We start from the raw sequence: 18978 nt of genomic DNA on the forward strand, positions 1-18978 counted from the left end.
GAGAAGTTTGATGAGGAAACAAACCCTTGAAGTTTCTTTGTTACCGTCAAATGGTATCTTACCTCCAAGTGCTGGTAAGAAGTTTGATGAGGAAACAAACCATTGGAAATTTTCTCTTTATCTGAGATATTGTCCAAACACAACTAAGACCAGTTTCGAGATATGGACATCCGAAACAAGGGGGAGGTTGTTTACCTTTTTCTAAGTATCAACACTTAGTTAAAGAAGATGGATTGCGCATCCTACATGGCCATCCATTCACCAGAATCCACATCAAGTATTTCTGCAAGAGTTTGTCTCCTCGTCCCCCGCCAAGTGCGACAACGGGATCAAATTATGCAAAGATTTTATCATCTCGGGAGCGCCCAAAATTCGGGCATTCTTTGATATTTAAGTCTCTTTTATGCAGGAGAGATCGAGATCTCAATCTCTCTCCCTCCAGATAAAAGAAACTTAAATAGGGGTGTCACACCCTAATTTTGCCCATGCTTTTATCCTATAGTCGAAGTTTCATCATATCATTACCATATAATGGCTCTCTCATTTAAGGTGTTTGAATTTGAGATTTTGTCGCCTTTGAGAGTTAGAGTTCACTTGAGTTTTGTTGCATGCTGCAATTAGGGTAGCTTAGCAAGTACTATAATTTTGATTCACTTGGTAGTCATTCATTAGTTGCTACCTTGTTTCATTTCTTGCATTTAGTTTTGAGTCTCGATTAGTCCATAGGATCAGTGAGTTCATTTTCATTCATTTTTGCGTAAATTCAAGGGTGACGACTTCTTTGATAAGAAACCAAGATCTTTTTTTTGAGATGATTTGAGTTAAAGTTTTAATGGAACAATTCCATTCCAAATTGGAAACCTTGTTTCTTTACAAGAATGTTTGAATGTTAGTTACAATCATTTGGAGACTAATGTTCCAAAAAGGGGCATTTTCAAATTCAACACTTCTCATGCACGTGATTTAAGCAACAATAAGGGCATACGTGGTAATTCCTAAGGTGACAAGAAAAAGTTATGATACAAATCCATTTTCAATTTGGTTCTTCAATGGAAAAGCTATATACAATGACATAATTGAAGCTACCAACAATTTTGACAATTTGAAACGTGATGAAGAGAATTTAAATACCGAGAATAGAAGCATTTGAAAGTAAGGTTGAAGCTATGACAAAGACAAGGCCAAAAGCATTGATACAATTTTCAACCATTAGATTCAAAGTGAGAATAAAGTGAACAGATAAAAGGAATGCCTATTTGAATCTCTATTACAAGTTCAAGTCATGGGAAATAATACGAAATTGAATTTTCATTACAAACTCTTTGAATTATCTTGTTACATTGAGCTACATGGACTTCAAAATAAAGATTTGAATCAATTTCGTTACAGCTTGCTACACTGAATCAATTTCTTACAAATTTGAATAAGCTGTTCCTTGAGTCATTTGGTTAACATTGGTAGCTATCTTTGAGTTAATCTAAAGAAAGAGTTCCGAGGATGCGCATCCCGTATGACATCTCCAAAGTTCCAAACCTGCCCAGCATAAGGAAATTCTAGTAAGTTCAGGTCTAAGTAAACAAAAACGTGTCAAGCGCAAGGCCGATATACCGGGCAGCCATCTTAGATTGCACATCAAGCTACGGACACAAAAAAGTATTCCATGAACTTAAAGTTCAAGATTCTCAAGGAAAAGAACATTAGAGTTATAAACCAGTTATCAAAGTTTCAAAAGAAACAGAAGTTTGTAATTCAAAAAAAATGCCTCATCAAGCATGTGTCCGTTAGAAAAATCACACAAAATGCGTATCAGAAAGATTTGAATTTTACAGCCACGATTCACACTCAAAAAGCCTGGAAAATAGGGACCCTTAGCCACATCACTCCATGTTTTTTTTCCACGGTTTCTCAAGTCAGACTCTCAACTCCTGAAAAATCTCAAGGCATCGCTACTCGTCCAAGTCACGATTCGTTCAGTTTCCTCAGTCAAAACTGAACTCCCTAAATTCACTCAGTCCACCCTCAACTCCTGATTTCTCTGAGTCAAATTAATCCCTAAATTTTCTCTAAACCTATCACACGTACAAGTCTAAACCTTCACTATATATAAGGTACTCAAACTCATTCATCGGGGACGGAAGAAAATTGGCTCACAAATATACAGCACTAAAAAATCTCCCAAAACCTATTCACTTAAAGCTCTCACTACCGAGTAATTGAAGCTTCACTCTGAAGCTCCGAATTGCTCAGAGCTCAGCCCCTGCGTACCGATAGATTCTAACAGCTACAACACAATTACCAACAGCAGAAGGATTCGCAGAAGAGAAGGAGAAGAAGATTAGAAGAACGAAGGAGCAAAGGAAACTCACCGAAGAGACTCGCCGGCGCCGTCGAACCAGGTACCTTGATTCATTCTCTTCTTGTTTTTTCCATGCCATGTTGTGTGTATCTGTGTGTATAATCTTAGATCCGATAGGATTTGCTAATTAGCTTCAGGGACAGAGTTCGATTTAAGATTTTTTTGAATTTAGGGTTCAAAGTTTTATTCTGATTTGAAGGGTTTAGGCTTGAAATTAGGAGAGTCTGATGCCATATTTGGGTTTAGAAGATAGGAATTAGTGGGGAGGGTGTCGAATTTTGATAGTCGGCCGTAGACCGGCGCTGCCGCCGCCGTAGGGAGATTTCCGGCGCGGCGGTCGGCCTGTTTCCCAACGAGCTTTATGTGAGAGAGAAAATAGAGAGGAGAGCGAAAATTGAGAGTTGTAGAGGAGGATTTGAATTCTGGCAGATTTTTACGATTCATCAATATAAACTTAACCACTTTTCTTTTGCTTGGAAAAATATCAATACAGTAGTTCATAGTTTAATTATATTTATAATTATTAATTAGAATTAGATTTCAAATAATTAATTTTATAATTTAATTAAGGGAGTGCTTTTAGAAATAGGTTTAAGTTTTATTTGTATGGCTGATATTACCTTTATTTATTTTTATCGTCTCACGTTATTTTTTATCACATTTTTTTTAGTTTATTTATTTGGTAGTTTGTTGCTAATACGTACTTGATTAAAATATTTCTCATAAACATTTGTGTGGCTCTTTTTTCTTCAAAATATTTTTAATAAACTTGGTGTGAAAAAGATTGGTTGAACACCATTTGTTCCTCCATTTCCAAGTATTACACCGTTGGTTGTTTTAGACTTATGGTTTAATATTTGTCCTCCATGCACAATAAACTCTAATAAGTGAACCTTGTTTCACCTCACCATTTTAATAAAGAAAACTTTTGGGTGAAAACAATTGGTTGAACACATTTTGTTCCTCTGATTCCTAGTAACTGGATCGTTTGTTGTTCTAGACTTGTGATCCAATACTTGTCACTCACATAAAAAACAACTTAAACTCATCAAACTTCTTTTTTCGCCCTTGTGCGACTCTTCGAAAATATTTTCAAAACGAATGTGTCTTAGCCATTTCGACACGAAGAACGAACAAATAGACTTAGCCTCTCAGACGAGCAAACAAGTCAAAGTTCAAACGTTCGAAATGTCTAATGCATCATTCTTCTAAAATCAACCAACAAACCCGTGGTTTTTTTACCCCGAACTACGGAGCTCTGACTTTCCCATTGCACGAGGGAATACGTAGGCACAAGACACGATGTCTTGGCGAGCCCAATAAACTAAAAAACAAAAACCCGTCTTTTATTTTTTTTTTCTCGCTCACTAAGTAGAAGATAGCAAATAATTCACACTAAAACTCAAACGCATAACTAACTAAATGGGTCCCGTTGAGTACAACAGACGTGAGGGGTGCTAATACCTTCCCCTCGCGTAACCGACTCCCGAACCCGATATGGTTGCGATGACCATTCCCTTTCCTTTATGGGTTTTATTCGACATTTTCCCCGTTCTTTAGGAACAAATAAATATCGATGGCGACTCTGTTAATTTTTGCCGGCCGCGACAGCTGGCGACTCTGCTGGGGATATTGTCCTAAAGCGAGTCCACCCTAGTTTAGTTCTTTATGTGTTTGAGTACTTTATTATTTTATTTTGCTTTCTCGTTGGTGTTTATATTCTTGCTTATTTTTGTTATTCCATTCCTTACTATCTCTTTATGCTTTATATATTATATATTGTGTTGGGAATTTTTTGGATTATGATAAATTGTGAGAAAAGCCCACTACCCAGGCTTCGAGTAAACACCTAAGATAAGATGGTGGTTGCGTAGTAAAGATCCATTGGACTTCAGTGTCTCTTGGGTCGATACGAAAACCCAGCTTAGAGTTGATCCTTTTAAAGAGGTTGTTGTCTCGTATGTTAGTGCGTTGACATCAATTTCTGTAAAAAGGATCCATAACTCTAAGAGACCTTTAGAATACCCTATAATAGATGGTGACGTAGTATCAACCTGTTGGACTGCATTGTCTCGTCAGGTTGGCGCGTAAACCATCGCTCAGTGTGGACGCTTTTGAAAATATCGTCAACTCGTACGTTATTCACGTTGATGATGATATTTTCGAAAAGGGGATCCGTAAATTTGAGAACTCGTTATCCAAAATCCTTAAAGCTAACCTTGTGAGTGGGTTTTACGGGTAAACAAAACATGGAACTATCCTTTATAGGAGGCCTACCCAATTAGGTTATTTTGTTGTTACCTCGTACCATTACCTGTAACTGTGCATAAAACATTACATTGCATTTTTGCATGCACCTCCATGCATCTCATATTCTTCCACGCAAAAAAAAACTCATGTCACTCTTGTCCATAACCAGTTAACTGATTCCCGACACTCGTAGCGAACCCGTGGTAACTACAGAAGGACAATGGAGAAACTGGAACAAAATCAAGTCGTGCTGAGAGAGGACATAGATGCTATGAACCATAAGGTGGGCCAAATGTTGGAAGCTCTACTAGCTTTGTCAAAGAACAATGTCCAACATCCTGTCATAGAGAATGTTGATCCTACATCAGGCTTTACTGTGGTGAACAATCCAATATACGATTCTCCTCCTGAAATGGATGATCCTATCCAACCTTAGCCAGTGCACACCGCTGTATCTAATCAGATCCCTACAATGCAAGAACACTCCATTATTCAAGATGCGCATATCCCACCTCCTCATGCTACTAAAATTTCTTAATTTGCACAGACGAACCCAGTGATCAACATCAGAGATCCTCAGGATACCGAAGTTATTCAAATGTGTCGTGTCATGGAAGAACAAATAAGATCCCTAGTAGGAAAAGACACCCATGGTCTGGATGCTATTGACATGTGCTTAGTATCAGACATCGTAATCCCTCCAAAGTTCAAGATGCCAGATTTTGAGAAATACAAAGGGTTTAGTTGTCCAAAAACTCATTTGACGACGTTTATTCGGAAGATGGCCGCGTACGCTCGCGATGACAAGTTTCTCATCCACTGTTTTCAAGATAGTCTCAGTGGAGCGTCGTTAGAATTGTATACGCAACTGAAAAGAAACGATGTACACACTTGGAAAGATTTGGCTATGGCATTCCTGGAGCATTATGAATATAATACTGATATTGCTCCTAGCCGTACACAATTGCAAAGTCTCTCTTAAAAGAGTAATGAGTCTTTTAAGGAGTACACTCAGAGATGGAGAGAGTTAGCTGCTCGTGTTCGACCACCAATACCTGATAGGGAGTTGGTTGATATGTTTTTGGGTACCCTGCAAGACCCATACTTTGAAAAGATGATCAGTTGTGCATCATTAGGCTTCTTTGACCTAATGATAATTGGAGAACGCATCGAAAGCGGTCTCAAAAGTGGAAAACTACAAGGTTCCTTGAGTAGCCATACTAGTGAGAAGGAATCCTCTGGAGATTCCCAAAAGGATGGGGAGGATGAAACTGATGCAATTTGGGAAGCTCTGCAAGCTCCACCTCATATATCTTATGGTCAACATCTGTATGTAGTAGATATTCAATGCCAACAACCGCTGCTTCTTGGTCCTCATTTCCAACAACCACAAGTTGTTCCTTATGTAAATCAGCAAGCCCAAGGCAGTGGATATCACAGTCGGTGCGAGCCTCGAAATAATCTAGAAAGAAGGAATTCTCCTTTGGATCCAATTCCTATGACCTATAGTCAACTTCTACCACATTTGGTTCGAAGCTCGTTGGTGGTTCCCAAGTTTCTTAAGCCACCGAAATTGTTCCCACCTGAGTACGATTTCAATGCGCAATGTGGATATCACGCCGGAACAGTAGGACACTCAACTGAGAACTGCAATGCCTACAAAGCTAAAGTTCAACAGTTGATCGGCCAGAAGTACCTGACCATTCAAGGAGGAAACTTGTTGATGAATGGCAACCCCATACTCGAGTGAGCACCAAGACTACAAGAACCACCTCCAGAAGTCGGAGAATCATGAAGGAGAGCTCATCCTCAAAGCTGATAATCCTTATGGCAACTTTATCATTTTCATTTTCAATTTCTTTGTTTGTTAATGTACTGTTTGCTTTTAAGTTTGTTGTTCTTAAATGGTAATATTAATGAAATGGGCATGCATTTGAATCAATCCATTTGTATTCACTCTATACATATTCATTATTCATAAAATTTAAAAATGTTTTCTCCCATTTCACTTGTCTTTATCAAAATTTTGTTTAAGCAAAAATTAGAAGGAGAGTGATGAAAACGAATACCCAAAATTGCTGAAGATATACATTCGAATAAAACTTTGCTGATGATGTAAGGCATTGTTTCAACTTCCCAAACATCGGAGATATAAGGAAGATAATCCCTCGTCAACCCCCTTGAGCCTAGTAGTTGAAGTTTCTTTCTATATGAAAAACCCATAATTTTAACCAGGGGCAGGGTAGGTGTTCAGTTAATATGACCATGCATTTGAATTTCAAAGGAAAATATCCCATCAGAGGTTCAACCTCTTCCTCTCTTCACACACAATGTCGGGGAAGTAGTGAAAATCTCAAAGCTTGCAACGTTTGTTCATCTTGGACCATCAAAACACGGCAGTCACAATTATTTCAACAAAAATCAATTGAACAAATGTCATACAAGTTGTTCTTAATAAAAAAAATCATAGAAAAAGCCCGCAAAGTCGACACCCTTGAAAAGCGACTTAGGCAAAAAGTAGGGCATCCCGCTGGACTGAAAGCTAAAAAAAACTTTCCAGGCAAAAGTTAGGGATACAAAAGCAAAGATAAAAAAGGGGAAAAAAAAGAAAGATCACTGAATAAGCTTATGTGACTTCCAAATCTTGAATAGGTGAGTGCTACCTCATAGATCATTGGTTCTCAAACCATCACGTCATCATTTGCAAATCCTTTTGGAATTGAATGTATGTGTCAATTAACTGAACATAGGAACGGAGAATATCACGAAGAATGGGGTGGTTTAATATCAAAATTTGAGCCTATATCCTTTGTTTTTTGCAAACCGTGAACCAGACCACATTACAACCCTTAAAAGACCTAATTGAAGCAAGGTTTATTTCGAAAGTATACTCAGCAAAGTTGTGTTAACTTGACTCCTAAATATATTTGCTAAATCATCTGTCTTGATTACAACATCATCTTTTACACTTTGAATAAACCAGTGGTCCATTCATTGTTTTCTTTTCGTTTTCATTTTGATAGTAATGTTGATTTCAAAATTGGCATAAGCATTGCATTAAAATTACCATTTGGAATGAACAATTTTATTTGCGATACAAAACTTAGCATCAAGCAAGTTCCAACAATGAACAATCAACAAGGATTTCGACCATTCTTAAAGGACCCAATCTGGGGCAAAGCATTTGAAGCCACTGTTATATGGGGTCGATTATTCAAAAAAAATTATGCATTCAGGGGCATCGTCCACAATATCAGGCAGTTTGGGGCAGGTTGTTCTAAGGTGAAGTCAATCTAGGGCAGTCACGTCGAGATACAGTAAAATCTCTTCAAGGATAAGTTAAAAAGGGGCATCCTGCATTGAAATCCAAGATACTGGGGCAAGCCATCTCAATGTCAGATTACTGTACGTTGTTTATAAATGTCCGTTCGAGATAAAACTCCTTAGAGGCCCCGCAGATTGGGGTAAAGTACAGACAAACAAGTCTTCTCTATACCTTAAAGCTGCTTAAGAGAATTTCTGTCAAACATCAGCAACCTTTAAGTTCAAAATGAGTGTCTGGAATTATGCTAGCACAACATCCTCTTGATGAGAAATGTGTTACAAGAACTTTTTTTCTTGATTATTCAAATAGTCAAAGTATCTTCATGCATTGTCATCAATCATGCATGCATTAGCATTACTCTTGTGTCATATCATGCATCGCATCTTGTTCATCATGTAGTCACACATATGTAAAAAAATTCAACCTTGTTTGGTATCTCAAAGTCCAATTCCCGTCTGGCAGTCTTTTTTTCGAATCCAGATCTCGTCTGGAAATTAATCTTGTAGTTCCTTCCTGGTAGTCCGTTCTCGTCTGACTGTTAATTTAAATCCAGTTCTCGTCTGGTAGTCAGTTCTCGTCTGACTGTTACTTTAAACCAAGTTCTCGTCTGGTAGTCAGGTCTCGCCTGACTATTAATTTAAATCCAGTTCTCGTCTGGTAGTCAGTTCTTGTTTGACTGTTAATTTAAATCCAGTTCTCGTCTGGTAGTCAGTTCTCGTCTGACTGTTAATTTAAATCCAGTTCTCGTCTGGTAGTCAGTTCTCGTCTGACTGTTACTTTAAACCAAGTTCTCGTCTGGTAGTCAGGTCTCGCCTGACTATTAATTTAAATCCAGTTCTCGTCTGGTAGTCAGTTCTTGTTTGACTGTTAATTTAAATCCAGTTCTCATCTGGTAGTCAGGTCTCGCCTGACTATTAATTTAAATCCAGTTCTCGTCTGGTAGTCAGTTCTCGTCTGACTGTTAATTTAAATCCAGTTCTCGCCTGGTAGTCAGTTCTCGTCTGACTGTTAATTCAAATACACTTCTTTCCTGGTAGTTAGTTCTCGTCTGACTGTTAATTGAAATCTAGTTCCCGTCTGGTATTTTTCTTTAAAGTCAGTTCTCATAGGGCAGTTCACCCTTTAAAGTCTAAGTCTCAGTTAGCACATATCAAATAACTCGTGCATGTATTGATCAATCATTGCATAAATAATCACATAAATAGTTGTCTTGCATTCATCATGTCACTTCACTTAAGCATATCATGCACAAAGCATATCATTCACAACCTCAGCCAAGGTTCAGTGACCTCAAGGGAGTTCAGTTGTTATCCTCAACAAGATCAGGTTTTTGAAGAATATTTCTCAAATGGAAGACTTAGTTCTTTCTCCAGTACAAGTTGAATTCTTGTTCAAAAATCAATCAGTATTGGAGTCGATTCTCAAATCAAGTTTCTTCCCCAGCAAGGTGATTGATGTTCCCTTAGTGAACTCTTGTGTCAACAGAACATCTTCTCGGGTTTTCCCAGTGATATTTCCCCACAGAGTTTCTTTTGAAGTTTTCTCTAGTGAAGCTTTAATTGCTCTCCAAGTGAGCCTATTTCAACAGGATTACCAAAGCGGTATCCTCACCATTGTTATTCTCAACAAGATCTTTTCAGAATCTTTCAGACAACAATCTCTTCAGCAAGTCTTATTGGCAAAAGCCCTCTATAGATCATATTTCTTGAATTGTTCTCAATTAATCCCCAGCAAACCTCTGGTGTGTTAATTTCCCCAGTGAGTTTCTCACTTTAACAAAATCTATCTCCGCAAAAGGGTGTTTAGATAATTTCAATCTGAAGATATTACCTTCAACAAAGTTTTCTCCAGTGAAGCTATTTACATGTCTGTTGTGATCTACTGTCAGCAGATGCCGACAGGGCGAGGATCTATCAACCTTTATCTATTATTTGTTGGAATTCACTTCTGCAATTCGTCAAATGGGCGAGGATTTACCAACATCGAAGACTGCTTTTGTTGCATTCCACTTCTGCAATTCGTCAGAGGGGCAAGGTTTGTCAACATCAAAGCTTATTATATTAACATGTTTTACATGTTTGTGGTGATCCACTGTTAGTCGATGCTAGTAGGGCGGGGATCTGCCAACATTTATCGGTTGTATGTTGAAATTCACTTCTACAATTCGTTAGAGGGGCGAGGATTTATCAACATCAAAGACTGTTTTTTGTGCATTCCACTTCTGCAATTCGTCAGAGGGGCGAGGTTTTGTCAACATTAAATCTATTTTAACATGTCGTCACATGTTTGATACAGTCCACTGTTGATTGATTACCAACAGGGCGAGGATCTGCCAACATTTATCTTTTGTGTGTTGAAATTCACTTCTGCAATTCGTCAGAGGGGCGATAATTTATCAACATCAAATATTTGTTTTTGTTGCATTCCACTTCTGCAATTCGTCAGAGGGGCGAGGTTTTGTCAACATTAAATCTATTTTAACATGTCGTCACATGTTTGATACAGTCCACTGTTGATTGATTACCAACAGGGCGAGGATCTGTTACTCTTTATCTGTTTTGTGAGTTGGAATTCACTTCTGCAGTTCTTCAGAGGGGCGAGAATCCACCACCATTTAATCTTGTTTTGTTACAATCTACTGTCTCTAATTCACGACGGGGTGAAGATTTGTCAACATTAAAAGATATCTATGTCAGTCAAGAGCACTGAATAAATTTTTTCTATCCCCAAAAGAGTTGTCTCATGTTTGTTGCGATCTACTATTTGCAATACATGGCAGGGCGATCATCTGTCAACTTTGGAAATATTCACGCCAGTCAAGAGCATTGAATCTGATATCTTATCCCCTTGAGGAGACCATTTTCAACTAGGAGCTACTGAATTTGTTCCTCTATCATTTGCGTTCATTCCATATCATAATTAAGAAATCAAGAGTAGTTCTTAATTCATTACATCAGACTTTCTATTTATAATCCATTCACATCATATTCAATGCATCGAAGGGCAAAATTTGGGTATGTTTAATATTTAAACTATCTTTCACCATGAGGATTGAAAAAACGATAGTTCTTTCAATCCTCTAGTTAAAGATGTTTAAATAGGGGCAGCTGTCACACCCTAATTTTGCCCATGCTTTTATCCTATAGTCGAAGTTTCATCATATCATTACCATATAATGGCTCTCTCATTTAAGGTGTTTGAATTTGAGATTTTGTCGCCTTTGAGAGTTAGAGTTCACTTGAGTTTTGTTGCATGCTGCAATTAGGGTAGCTTAGCAAGTACTATAATTTTGATTCACTTGGTAGTCATTCATTAGTTGCTACCTTGTTTCATTTCTTGCATTTAGTTTTGAGTCTCGATTAGTCCATAGGATCAGTGAGTTCATTTTCATTCATTTTTGCGTAAATTCAAGGGTGACGACTTCTTTGATAAGAAACCAAGATCTTTTTTTTGAGATGATTTGAGTTAAAGTTTTAATGGAACAATTCCATTCCAAATTGGAAACCTTGTTTCTTTACAAGAATGTTTGAATGTTAGTTACAATCATTTGGAGACTAATGTTCCAAAAAGGGGCATTTTCAAATTCAACACTTCTCATGCACGTGATTTAAGCAACAATAAGGGCATACGTGGTAATTCCTAAGGTGACAAGAAAAAGTTATGATACAAATCCATTTTCAATTTGGTTCTTCAATGGAAAAGCTATATACAATGACATAATTGAAGCTACCAACAATTTTGACAATTTGAAACGTGATGAAGAGAATTTAAATACCGAGAATAGAAGCATTTGAAAGTAAGGTTGAAGCTATGACAAAGACAAGGCCAAAAGCATTGATACAATTTTCAACCATTAGATTCAAAGTGAGAATAAAGTGAACAGATAAAAGGAATGCCTATTTGAATCTCTATTACAAGTTCAAGTCATGGGAAATAATACGAAATTGAATTTTCATTACAAACTCTTTGAATTATCTTGTTACATTGAGCTACATGGACTTCAAAATAAAGATTTGAATCAATTTCGTTACAGCTTGCTACACTGAATCAATTTCTTACAAATTTGAATAAGCTGTTCCTTGAGTCATTTGGTTAACATTGGTAGCTATCTTTGAGTTAATCTAAAGAAAGAGTTCCGAGGATGCGCATCCCGTATGACATCTCCAAAGTTCCAAACCTGCCCAGCATAAGGAAATTCTAGTAAGTTCAGGTCTAAGTAAACAAAAACGTGTCAAGCGCAAGGCCGATATACCGGGCAGCCATCTTAGATTGCACATCAAGCTACGGACACAAAAAAGTATTCCATGAACTTAAAGTTCAAGATTCTCAAGGAAAAGAACATTAGAGTTATAAACCAGTTATCAAAGTTTCAAAAGAAACAGAAGTTTGTAATTCAAAAAAAATGCCTCATCAAGCATGTGTCCGTTAGAAAAATCACACAAAATGCGTATCAGAAAGATTTGAATTTTACAGCCACGATTCACACTCAAAAAGCCTGGAAAATAGGGACCCTTAGCCACATCACTCCATGTTTTTTTTCCACGGTTTCTCAAGTCAGACTCTCAACTCCTGAAAAATCTCAAGGCATCGCTACTCGTCCAAGTCACGATTCGTTCAGTTTCCTCAGTCAAAACTGAACTCCCTAAATTCACTCAGTCCACCCTCAACTCCTGATTTCTCTGAGTCAAATTAATCCCTAAATTTTCTCTAAACCTATCACACGTACAAGTCTAAACCTTCACTATATATAAGGTACTCAAACTCATTCATCGGGGACGGAAGAAAATTGGCTCACAAATATACAGCACTAAAAAATCTCCCAAAACCTATTCACTTAAAGCTCTCACTACCGAGTAATTGAAGCTTCACTCTGAAGCTCCGAATTGCTCAGAGCTCAGCCCCTGCGTACCGATAGATTCTAACAGCTACAACACAATTACCAACAGCAGAAGGATTCGCAGAAGAGAAGGAGAAGAAGATTAGAAGAACGAAGGAGCAAAGGAAACTCACCGAAGAGACTCGCCGGCGCCGTCGAACCAGGTACCTTGATTCATTCTCTTCTTGTTTTTTCCATGCCATGTTGTGTGTATCTGTGTGTATAATCTTAGATCCGATAGGATTTGCTAATTAGCTTCAGGGACAGAGTTCGATTTAAGATTTTTTTGAATTTAGGGTTCAAAGTTTTATTCTGATTTGAAGGGTTTAGGCTTGAAATTAGGAGAGTCTGATGCCATATTTGGGTTTAGAAGATAGGAATTAGTGGGGAGGGTGTCGAATTTTGATAGTCGGCCGTAGACCGGCGCTGCCGCCGCCGTAGGGAGATTTCCGGCGCGGCGGTCGGCCTGTTTCCCAACGAGCTTTATGTGAGAGAGAAAATAGAGAGGAGAGCGAAAATTGAGAGTTGTAGAGGAGGATTTGAATTCTGGCAGATTTTTACGATTCATCAATATAAACTTAACCACTTTTCTTTTGCTTGGAAAAATATCAATACAGTAGTTCATAGTTTAATTATATTTATAATTATTAATTAGAATTAGATTTCAAATAATTAATTTTATAATTTAATTAAGGGAGTGCTTTTAGAAATAGGTTTAAGTTTTATTTGTATGGCTGATATTACCTTTATTTATTTTTATCGTCTCACGTTATTTTTTATCACATTTTTTTTAGTTTATTTATTTGGTAGTTTGTTGCTAATACGTACTTGATTAAAATATTTCTCATAAACATTTGTGTGGCTCTTTTTTCTTCAAAATATTTTTAATAAACTTGGTGTGAAAAAGATTGGTTGAACACCATTTGTTCCTCCATTTCCAAGTATTACACCGTTGGTTGTTTTAGACTTATGGTTTAATATTTGTCCTCCATGCACAATAAACTCTAATAAGTGAACCTTGTTTCACCTCACCATTTTAATAAAGAAAACTTTTGGGTGAAAACAATTGGTTGAACACATTTTGTTCCTCTGATTCCTAGTAACTGGATCGTTTGTTGTTCTAGACTTGTGATCCAATACTTGTCACTCACATAAAAAACAACTTAAACTCATCAAACTTCTTTTTTCGCCCTTGTGCGACTCTTCGAAAATATTTTCAAAACGAATGTGTCTTAGCCATTTCGACACGAAGAACGAACAAATAGACTTAGCCTCTCAGACGAGCAAACAAGTCAAAGTTCAAACGTTCGAAATGTCTAATGCATCATTCTTCTAAAATCAACCAACAAACCCGTGGTTTTTTTACCCCGAACTACGGAGCTCTGACTTTCCCATTGCACGAGGGAATACGTAGGCACAAGACACGATGTCTTGGCGAGCCCAATAAACTAAAAAACAAAAACCCGTCTTTTATTTTTTTTTTCTCGCTCACTAAGTAGAAGATAGCAAATAATTCACACTAAAACTCAAACGCATAACTAACTAAATGGGTCCCGTTGAGTACAACAGACGTGAGGGGTGCTAATACCTTCCCCTCGCGTAACCGACTCCCGAACCCGATATGGTTGCGATGACCATTCCCTTTCCTTTATGGGTTTTATTCGACATTTTCCCCGTTCTTTAGGAACAAATAAATATCGATGGCGACTCTGTTAATTTTTGCCGGCCGCGACAAGGGGCATCTGTCATACCCTAATTTTTGACCCCCCCTGAGATGACATATCTTCAGGATTTTTCATCAAGTCGAAGCAAGTATCCAGAACAGCCTAACATTCAATCAAGGGTGTTCAAAGACAAGAAAACTCAGGCAAAGGATCAATCAATAGAGGGATTAGTCTCTAATACAATCATAAGACTCAAAAGCCTCATTATTACACCTATGATTGATTAAGACACCCAGTCACCTAAGTACAGGATTACTCAGATCAACAGACTAGGGTTTGGAGCCTATCAAGGACTAAAATCAGGGATCACCTTTGGGAAACCCTAAAAAGCCCTAAGGGACCATTCAAAGACATCAATCATCTTCAAACAACTCATATGACAAGATCCACTGGACATTACACCTCAGTTCAAAGTCTACAGTCATCATTGTCCTCTGATCGACAATTAGGGTTTTTGACCTAATTCACCAAGATAGTTGACTTTTAATCAGGGCATGGATCCAAAACTCAAGACATGATTCAAGAATCTCTACTACCTCAATATAATCCATTTACACCATTCATTTGAGGAAAAGATCTTGTTTCTACACAAAAGCCCAAAAAATTCACTTTGTCAGGAAAAGTCAACTGTGTGGGATCATCATTGACTTTTAAGGTTTTTGGTCAAAAAATGACTTTCAAAGATCAATATCATCAATATATGGATGTCAAAGTCATTTGACCAAAGAAATTCAAAGAAATTCATCAAGGAGCAAAAAGTCGGGAATTAGGGTTTTTGAAGGCATGGTGAGAACTCAAAATTTCACCTACACAACTCAAAAAACTTCCAACATGAAAGTTGTAGATCTTGCAAAATAAAACAACATCTTACAAAGGAACTTTTTTCAAAAGATCAACCATTTATGAAGTTTTGGAAATTTTGAAGTTTAGGTCATAAACACTTAGAAATTTTTCTAAGTGTTTTAACCTAGTTTTCATCCAACTTTGGGCTCATTTTTCACAAATTTCCCAAATGATTCTGAAGAAGACATAAACTAATGATTTGAAGTAGATGTTTAGGGCTTTCCAAATTGTGTTCAACCTTCTCCAAATTGAATTTGAGCTAGGAGTTATGCTTGTTCAAAGTTGGCCTCATGAAGTAAAATTATAGGTCATGTGCAAATTGGAACTTTGCAATTTTGTGCATTTTGCTTCACTAATGGATGCTACACGACCCATAACATGTCTGAAACTATGCCATGCATTCATTTTCACCATGCCATAAGAATTGAAGAAGATTCTAAAAACAAGAACATGTGATTATGTAATGATTACTTTTGTGAATTTATGGCAAATTGATGAATCACCCAAGGAATCTTCTCATCAACCAATTGGAGCTCACTTTGCATCTGAAATGTCCCCTAAGATCAGATGGAATCAATGGATAGGGGAAGCTAGCCCGAAAATGCATCATTGCATTTTGGAGATTCTTTGAATTTCTTCATGGCTAAGAAACCAAAACTCTCCCATTAAGCAAGCTCACACTCTCACTCAGTACTGAGACATTTGCCTATAAATAGGAGAGCATACTTCAGTAGAAAAACACACCAAAGCAACCATATTCCTTGCTTTCTCTTTCTCTTCTCATGTTCATTGTTTTTCAAAGTTCTTTGGCAAGAAGAATCGATTTCTTCAAACCAGAGCTCATCTTTGGGAAGTGAACATTCTAACATCTCAAGGGAGGTCATTTGAGGTGATCCAAGCACCTGGATCACTTCTGTAAGTGGAGAAACACCATTGTTGCTCTCACTTTGGAGCATTTGCAGTTGGAGGTCCATGGAGTAATTCAGGAGGTTCTGAGCCAAGCCAATCATCCAGGCACATTCCTCAGGTCATAGTGAAGCTAACCAGATGGCTGCAGCTCATCTGTAACTCCAAATTCAACAACCTCCATGTTCACTTGAAGCTGAAATCGAGGGAGGTCCATAGAGCAATTCAGGAGGATTCAAGCTCCAATAAGCATTCAGTTAGCATCATTGAGTCTCAGGGAAGCTACTGAGATCATTCATTCAAGCCCAGGTGCTCTCTATCATCCTCACGACCTCCATTTTCAGAGGTAAGTTTCTGAACTTCACCTCTCTAATTTAAGCACTCTTTGTGAAATAGCTCGATTCTATCTTGTTCAGCATCATCAGAGGATTGAAAACCCTCTATCATCATTCATTTATCTTTCAGTATAGTCATTTAATTTGATTTTGAAATTTTAGGGTTCTTCACGATTTCTGGTAAATTAGTTAGATGTAGTTAATATTAATCCATGTTAGTTACATATTCAAAATTGTGAGTGAATTTAGAGCAAGTTTCATGTTTACATCGTTGCAAATAGTTGAGAAACGAGTAAGTTCAGAAATTCAAAAATGGAGAACTTGAGGTTGAAGACGAAGATGGTGAAGCGCGCCATTTTTGAAATCTCAGGGCAAAGTTTATTTTATTTTGAGTGAAAGGTGTTTTATAAACGACTGAACAAACTTGCCCCAGTGGCCACACATACGCCCTTAGTCTCATCATGCCTCAAGTCTGGGGTTCGAATCCCCCTCGCCCCAGAATTTTTGCTTCATTTATTTTTCAATGTTTTGCCACTTGTTTGAAAATATAATAAGTTGGAGGTGCATCTTAAACAAACTGCGCGCGTAGCCCAGATGGTGGGTGTTTTGGCCAATGACTTGGAGGGCGTGAGTTCAACCCCTCTAGGTGACAAAACCATTTTTTTTATCACTTTTCACACTAAATTTCTTCACAACTTCACACAATTAATTCACCTATCAAATTAAATCATTTTCACTTCATTTTTCATACACCTATTATTTAATATATCTATTTTGTGAATAGTCAAAAAAATCATAAAAATATTATTTATTTCTTGAATTTTAATTAGGTTTAAAATAGTATGTTTTTAAGTGTTTTCTTAAATACTTTAAATATATATATATATATTCACTTTATTTTAACCTAATCACTTTGTAAATAATTTTATGATAAAACCCTAATTGTTTAGGTCTTAATTAGTTAAAAAGTCTTTATTTTTACCCTAATTAAGTTGACTTTTGTCAAATTTCAAAACTGTTTTCAATCTCCGAATAAATCAAATGATTAAGGTTTTCAAACAACAAAACCTTGTATCATTCCAAATCATTTTTCAAATTGCTTTTACACCAGTACTGTAAAGTGCTGGGCCTCTAATAGAGTGTAAGTCCCAAAAACCTTCTCTTCTTAGCTTGTTTTCAAAACTGTATTTTCAAAATCTTCTTTCTGTTTTCAAAACATTCTTCTGGTATTTGAAGGGCATTATTCCCGGTGAAACTCTTCAGATACCTATGTGACCTTTGTCCATCTTCACTTCTTCTGTTTTCAAAAACCATTAACTGTTTATCATATATATTCAACTGTTATCAACAAAACAACAAAAATTACTGTTGAGGCTCTGTATATACTTCTTCAATGGCCTCCACTCCATCCAGGTTAGGCTTTACAAGCTTTCAATTTACAGTCTTTATTTAAATTACTGTCAAATATAAATTGTGCATATATATTAGTTTAGAACTACGTTTGAGTATAAACCTTAGGACAGTTAAACTATATATATATATTATAGGAATATGACCTAGGATTGAGAATGTCTTCCCGGTGAAGGCTCTTTCCTAATTAGAGATCTGTAGTTCAAACCCCCAAGATGAATTATTCCCGGTGAAACATCTTGGCAAAAACCTTAGAATCCAAATAATAGGACACATCCACCCAAAGAGGAATTATTCCCGGTGAAACCTCTTACCCATTTGCTTAGAGCCAAAATAAGTTCAAAACTACGTAAGCTTTCTCTTGTGCTATAACAAGGACCCTCGATTAGCCTCCTCTTGGGCTTTGTACAAGGACCCACAGGCTTCTTAAAAGCATTTCCAGCTTCCTCTTGAGCTTGTATACAAGGACCCATCAGGTTTCTTATAAACATAGGAACAGGTCTTTAGTCACCTTTTAGCCTACCCTGGTGAGTTTCTTCCAATTTAAACCAGACTTTAAGCAAGCTAAGTTTGTCTCAATTCTACATTGAGTACATTTTTGGAATGAGAGACATGGACAGTCTCTGTCACCCTTATCTTCATCAATCTTCCTTAGCAGAGTCTAGGATCCATGTTTATTTTCTCCTCAGCATGTGTCAGCCTTCATCTTGGGCTTTAAACAAGAAGTCTCCATTAGATAATCTTTCTGCCAACCTTTTCAACAAAATCCCTGGAAAGGGTTAGCTTCCACACATTCCTTCATTTTCAACAAAACCCCTGGAAAGGGTTAGCCTCCAAAATCAATTAAAATCAACCTCCATTTCAACAAAATCCCTGGAAAGGGTTAGCCTCCAAAGTCAATTAATAAAAATGTCAAAAAATAAAGATTCATTTCTCTTAGGAGATAATTTCCC

General features: G+C 37.2%; 2 long non-coding RNA genes across 2 annotated transcripts; both read right to left on the reverse strand.

The window, feature by feature from the left end:
• Positions 1-1240: 1240 nt before the first annotated feature.
• Positions 1241-3955, reverse strand: LOC131610798 (uncharacterized). The gene is made up of 2 exons (XR_009286656.1): positions 2367-3955; positions 1241-1533 (listed from the first exon to the last, which is right to left on the reverse strand). It is a non-coding gene; the product is annotated as an uncharacterized LOC131610798 (long non-coding RNA).
• Positions 3956-11815: 7860 nt separating this feature from the next.
• On the reverse strand, positions 11816-15391 carry LOC131610799 (uncharacterized). Its single transcript, XR_009286657.1, has 2 exons — positions 12942-15391; positions 11816-12108 (listed from the first exon to the last, which is right to left on the reverse strand). It is a non-coding gene; the product is annotated as an uncharacterized LOC131610799 (long non-coding RNA).
• Positions 15392-18978: the final 3587 nt, after the last annotated feature.

Source organism: Vicia villosa, linkage group LG6 (genome assembly GCF_029867415.1).
Source record: "Vicia villosa cultivar HV-30 ecotype Madison, WI linkage group LG6, Vvil1.0, whole genome shotgun sequence".
NCBI classification, from domain to species: Eukaryota; Viridiplantae; Streptophyta; class Magnoliopsida; order Fabales; family Fabaceae; genus Vicia; species Vicia villosa.